Raw genomic sequence first — 6,914 nt, forward strand, 5'->3', positions numbered from 1 at the left:
AGTCTTGGGTTTTTTGCTTCAGGGAACACAGGCAGTTAAATAGCAGATTAACTTGTTACATTTGATTCTGGGGAGACCAACATAAAGATACCTTTTTAAAAAAGAATTAATGTCATCTTTTTTTATAAAGGAATTCTGAGAAAAGTTCAAAGCACTTTGCAGATTCTAATCTAATTAATCCTCACAATAACCCCTCCAGGGAATTTACACAATGGCCTTCATTGTTTAAAGTCACCAGTTGTTAAAGGCTACAAAAGAGTCACTTTGCAGTTGCTTCCTTGTCCTGGCTTAATTCATAAACATTACAATGTTCTTTGAAATAGATCTAGTAAAAATATAAACTATTAGTGTATTAATAATCACCAATTATTATGAGACACATTGATCTCATCACTAAAAATGTCTTAGAAATAACCTTACACACCAGCTTAAAGAAATAGAAATGTTTATGTTAGAGGGGAATTTAAAGTTATGGGTGAACTCTTATGATTAAAATATTTTCATATATTAATCCATGAGTAAATTCCTTGGAGGAGGAGTTAAATTGAAACTGTTAACAGAGTAACCAACAGAAGGAAGAAACTATTATACTCACTGTAGGTGTGTATCACATCACTAACCCTTGTTCATAGGCATCCAACTGCTTTCAGCCCGTCCTGAAAAGGATAAGGGGACACATTCAAAACATCCTATGGGAACCTCCTACAGCCACATACTCCAATAAAGGTGTTCTCAGGATGGGAAATACTCAGCATTTGAACCTGTCAATTGAGTAGCACCTTTTCCTATATTTCAATTTTAAAAAACTTTTTCACTTTTTTGTGCTCATTTCCAAGGGGGATTTTACAGAACGATGCCAGCCTCTCCACATGCTGGGCAAATCCTTGATATATGAAATGGAGATCTCTGCTAACCCGCTTCAAGGAGTCTAGATGCTTTTTGCCAGATCATTCCATTTTTGTGCAGAAAGAAACTGAGGGAGAGCGTAACAGTTAAGAAATCTGAAACAAAACTGATCTGAATTATGTTCCTGCTCTGTTTGCTAGCTGCATGACCCTGATCAAGATAGTTAACTTCGGCCGGGCATAGTGGCTCACGCCTGTAATCCCAGCACTTGGGAGGCCGAGGTGGGCGGATCATTTGAGCTCAGGAGTTCGAGACCAGCCTGAGCAAGAGCAAGACTGTCTCTACTAAAAAAATAGAAAGAAATTATCTGGACAACTAAAACTATATAGAAAAAATTAGCCGGGGATGGTGGCTCATGCCTGTAGTCCCAGCTACTCGGGAGGCTGAGGCAGGAGGATTGCTTGAGCCCCGGAGTTTGAGGTTGCTGTGAGCTAGGCTGATGCCATGGCACTCTAGCCCAAGCAACAGAGTGAGACTCTGTCTCAAAAATAAATAAATAAGATAATTAACCTCCCTGAGACCCTGTGTTCATCTACAAAAAAGTAATAGCTGGCATTGATTGAGCACTTAGTATGTGCTAGGAACGATGTGTACTAAGTTTTGTATGTTTTACGTGTATTATCTTATTTAATCCTTACCATGGCCCTTGTGAAGTGGGTACTATTATCATCCCCATTATATAGGTAAGAAAATTGAAGCACAAAGAGGTTACATAGTTTGCCAGAGACCATATGACCGTAAAGGGTGAATCCAGGACTCAAACACAAGCAGTCTGACTCTAAGATCCATGCTTTTAATCACAACCATCTTCACAGTGATGCCGAAACGATCATGTGAGCTCATGTCCCCTACATTGTGCCTGGCACAAACAAGCCTTAAGTAAATGTTAGCTGTCATATTATTTTTAGATTTGTCATTTTTTCAAGAGATATCTGGACATAGACGTTTTGACATAGGATATTTTGTGTCTATTCCTTTTAACTACACCAAGGTATGTTATCTTGCAACTGATCTGACAGGCTTCTGCCTAAACAATCTACATATTATGGGTTTACCTGGTTGAAAGATGGGCTAAATGACTGGCAACTTTTTCCATCTGCTATGTAACAAAGTTCAAAGTTTTTCAGACTGGAAAGAATTATGAAGTCTCCTATAAAAGGATGGCATACTGAGCAACAGCTAGCAGAACTGCAGGTACTACCAAGATTACAAGTGGACCCTGTTTCAAAAGTTCATTTGTCTATTGTTATAAACTCTGAATACATAGAAACAAGGTTGCAAATGATGGCTACATTCCAAGTCTATTCACAGAAGTCCACTCAGCCCATTATGAAGCTCAACAATAGAAATCCTGCCACTTGTCCAAGGGCAGGCCTAGCAACAAGAGCCAAGAATGTGATAAAAGAATAAGAAAAGTATCTTTCCTGGTACAGAGGAAAGATGATATTTGGTGTATTAGTTATTGATTGCTGTATAACAAATTATCCCAAAACTTACATCTTAAAACAATACACTTTTATTATCTCATGCCTTCTCCATGGGTCATCTGAGAGTGGCTTAGCTAGGTGGCACTGGCTCAGGACATCTCATCTGAAGGTTTAGCTGGGGCTGGAGGGTCCACTTCCAATACGGTTCACTCACATGGCTGTTGGCTGGAGGCCTCAGTTCCTCATCACATGGGGCTGTTTGAGCTCCTCATGACACAGTAGCCAGCTCCCCCCAGTGCAAGCGTAAGAATAAGGAGGCAGCCACAATGCCTTTTATGACCTAGTCTTGTAAGTCACAGTTACTTTTGCCATATTCTATTCATTATAGGCCAAGTGCTATTCATTAAGCACAGCCCACATTCAGCAGGAAGGGAATTAAGCTCTACCTCTTGATGGGTAGGGTATCAGAATTTGTGGATATATCTTAAAATCACCATATAGAGTTTTTGTTGTCCTCCCATCACTTTCTCCAGGTACTCAAGGAGACAAAATAATAAAAACAAACTTGGCTCCAGGACTGCAGCCCTTCCTAACAATGCTGGCTGTAAGTACCCAAAACAATCCATGCTCTTGCCTTAACTTTTCTTAAAAACATCTATCTCTTTTCCTTAAATGTAATCTTATTTTGAAGAATTTATACTAAAGAGAGAATAATCACATTCCTGAAATATTTGCTTTATTCACTTGTATCTCTCATAAGTAGAATTTCAGACACTATAGCAAAATGAAATTAAAAACAACAAAAAACAACCTACTCCCAAACTGGGTGGATTAAGATTTTGGGGGTTAGGAAAGCAACACTGAGTAAGCTCTCTCCCATCAGCTGATTATGACCACAGTGCCCTGGTTATTGAACATTCTGGGCAATAGTTTTCCTTTCCTGGGAAAACTTCCTGGTCTAGGAACCATGGAATCTGTGACCCAGGTTTCTTAACTTGATTCCCATGGCTGCAGCTCTGTAGGAATGTGGTGGGCATACAAATGTGAGGGACTGTTCTGGAGTTCAAAAGCAGTTGATTTCTTGCATCTGATATATATAAGATTCTAAAGTGCCACCTGAATTTTCAGAGGAAAATGATGTTTTATGTGATTTTTTCTTGTATCTTTGTAATTATAAATCTGGTAATACATGTAGACTGTTATAAAAATACAACATTCATAAATACTAGATAATTAGGAGTTTGCATTACAATTCAACTCCCACTAGAAGTTAGGGGCTTGCCCTATAAGGTAAGCTCTCCTGACAATGTTGTTGTTTCTATCGTTTTCGACTTTATTTGACTACTAACTCAATTTGATAATATGATGAAAGCTAAAAGGTTAATCCCAGAAAATACACATACCCACAAAATTTTGCACTTAATACACCTATTCAGGAAATCTGCATTAAGAATCTCTAAGACTGCCAGGGGTGAGACTTACTGCTATTCCATTTTGGCATTAAAATTTAGGTTTAAATCAGAAGCTACTACTTAGAACTTAATTCTTTTTAATGTTTTTGGGTTTTTTGTTGTTGTTGTTGTTGTTGTTCTTAAACAGAACCAAAGGCCAAACAGGTATCTCTACAGGCAAACCTTATTTTATTGCAGTTTGCTTTATTGTACTTCTCAGATACTGCATTTTTTTACAAGTTGAAGTTTTATGGCAACCCTGCGTCAAGCAAATCTTTCGGAAGCCATTTTACCAACAGCATGTGCTCTCTTTCTGTCTCTGTCATATTTTGGTAATTCTCTTAATATTTCAAACTTTTTCATTATTATTATTATATGTTACGGTGATCTCTGGTCAGTGATCATTGCTATTACTATTATAATTATTTCAGGGCACCAAAAACCATGCGCATATAAAACAGCAAACTTAATTGATAAATGTTGTGTGTATTCTGACTGTTCTACCTGCCATTATTGCCATGTCCCCAGCAATATTGAAATTAGGCCAATTTAGGCCAATTAATTACCCTACAATGGCCTCTAAGTGTCCAAGTGAAAGGAAGAGTCAAACATCTCTCACTGTAAATCAAAAGCTAGAAACGATTAAGCTTAGTTAAGAAGGCGTGTCGAAAGCTGCGATAGACTGAAAGTTACTCCTCTTGTGCCAAACAGCCAAGTTGTGAATTGAAAGGAAAATTCTTGAAGGAAATTAAAAGTGCTACTCCAGTGAACACATAAATGATACAAAAGCAAAACAGCTTTATTGTCGATATGAAGAAGGTTTGAGTGGTCTGGATAAAAGATTGAACCAGCCACAACATTCCCTTAAGCCAAAGCCTAATCCAAAAGGTCCTAACTCTCTTCAATTCTATGAAGGCTGAGAGAGGTGAGGAAACTGCACAAGAAAAGCTGGAAGCTAGCAGAAGTCAGTTAGTTCATGATGTTTAAGGAAAGAAGCTGTCTCTGTAACATAAAAGTGCAAGGTGAAGCAGCAAGTGCTGATGGAGAAGCTGCAGCAAGTTATCCAGAAAATGTAGCTAAGATCACTGATGAAGGTGGCTACCCTAAACAAAATATTTTCAACATAGATGAAACACCTTTATATTGGAAGTGCATGCCATAGAGAGGAGAAGTCAATGCCTGGCTTCAAAGCTTCAAAGGACAAGCTGACTTTCTTGTTATAGACTAATGCAGCTGGTAGCTTTAAGTTGAAGCCAATGCTCATTTAACACTCTGAAAATCCTAGGGCCCTTAAGAATTATACTAAATCTACTCTGCCTGTGCTCTATAAATGCAACAAAGTCTGGATGACAGCACATCTGTTTACAGTATGGTTTACTGAATATCTGAAACCCTCTGCTGAGATCTACAGCTCAGGAAAAAAAGATTCCTTTCAAAATACTACTGCTCATTGACAATGCACCTGGTCACCCAAGAGCTCTAATGGAGATGTACAAAGAGTGCAATGTTGTTTTCATGTCTGCTAACACAACATCCATTCTGCAGCCCATGGATCAAGGAGTCATTTCAACTTTCCAGTATTAATATTTAAGAAATACTTTTCATAAAGCAATGGCTGCCATAGATAGTGATTCCTCTAATGGATCTGGACAAAGTCAATTGAAAACCTTCTGGAAAGGATTCACCATTCTAGATACCATTGAGAAAATTTGTTCATATTGTCACAAGCTCTAAAAATTTTTTTTTTAAAAATTCATGATTCGTGGGAGGAGATCAAAATATCAACATTAACAAGAGTTTGGAAGAAGTGGATTACAACTCTCATGGATAACTTTGAGGGGTTCAAGACTTCAGTGTAGGAAGTAACTGCAGATGCGGTAGAAATAGCAAGAGAACTAGAAGTGGAGCCTGAAGATGTGCCTGAATTGCTGCAATCTCATGATAAAACTTGGATGGGGGGGCTAATGGGGGATGGTGGCTCATTCCTGTAATCCCAGCACTTTGGGAGGCCAAGGCAGGAGGATCACTTGAGCCCAGGTGTTCGAGACTATCCTGGGCAACATAGCAAGACCCCTGTCTCTACAAAAATAATAAAAATATTAAAATTAGCAGTATATAGTGGTGTGTGCCTCTAGTCCCAGCTACTGGGAGGCTGAGGTGGGAGGATTGCTTGAGCCCAGGAGTTCCAGGCTCTAGTGAACTATGATCACACCACTGCATTCCAACCTGGGCAACAGAGCAAGACCCCATATCTTCAAAAAAAAAAGAAAAAGAAAAAAACTTAAACAGATGAGCAGTTGCTTCTTATGGATAAGCAAAGAAAGTTTCTTGAGAGGGAATCTACTCCTGGTGAAAATGCTGTGAACATCATTGAAATGATAAAACAGGATTTAGAATATTACATAAACTTAGCAGCAGGGTTTGAGAGGATTGACTCCAATTTTGAAAAAAGTTCTACTGTGGGTAAAATACTATCAAACAGCATTGAGTGCTACAGAGAAATCTTTCACAAAAATAAGAGTCAATGGATGCAGCAAACTTCACCGTTGTCTTTTTAAAAATTGCCGCAGCCATCCAAACCTTCACCAGCCACCACCCTGATCAGTCAGCAGCCATCAACATCATCAACACCAAGGCAAGACCCTCCACTAACAAAAAAAATTACCACTTGCTGAAGTCTCAAATGATTGTGAGAATTTTTTTTAGCAATATTTTAAAATTAAGGTATATACTTTTTAAAGACAATGATATTGCACACTTAATAGACTATAGTATAGTGTAAACATAACTTTTATATGCACTGGGAAAGAAAAAATTCATGTGACCTAACCTTATCATAATATTCTGGTCTGGAACCAAACTCGCACTCAAGTTTATCTCTGAGGTATGCCTGTACTAGATTTTTTGTGCTTGGGTTTAGTCCATATTGTAAATACTTTGGAGGCAAAAGGAATGTGGTAGTGCTCAGATGCGAATAGATATTTGCTGAAAAACAGTAGGACACAGAACTGCTGACGACCATAGTCTTGCCCTCTCCAGTTGATCTGACTGTGCAGCAAATTTTGCCAACCTGCCAGAGAAGCAGCAACTCCAGGAGAGAAAAGCTGTTTGGCATCCCACCTGCCAAGAA

This window comes from Eulemur rufifrons, chromosome 2, assembly GCF_041146395.1.
Source record: "Eulemur rufifrons isolate Redbay chromosome 2, OSU_ERuf_1, whole genome shotgun sequence".
NCBI lineage: Eukaryota > Metazoa > Chordata > Mammalia > Primates > Lemuridae > Eulemur > Eulemur rufifrons.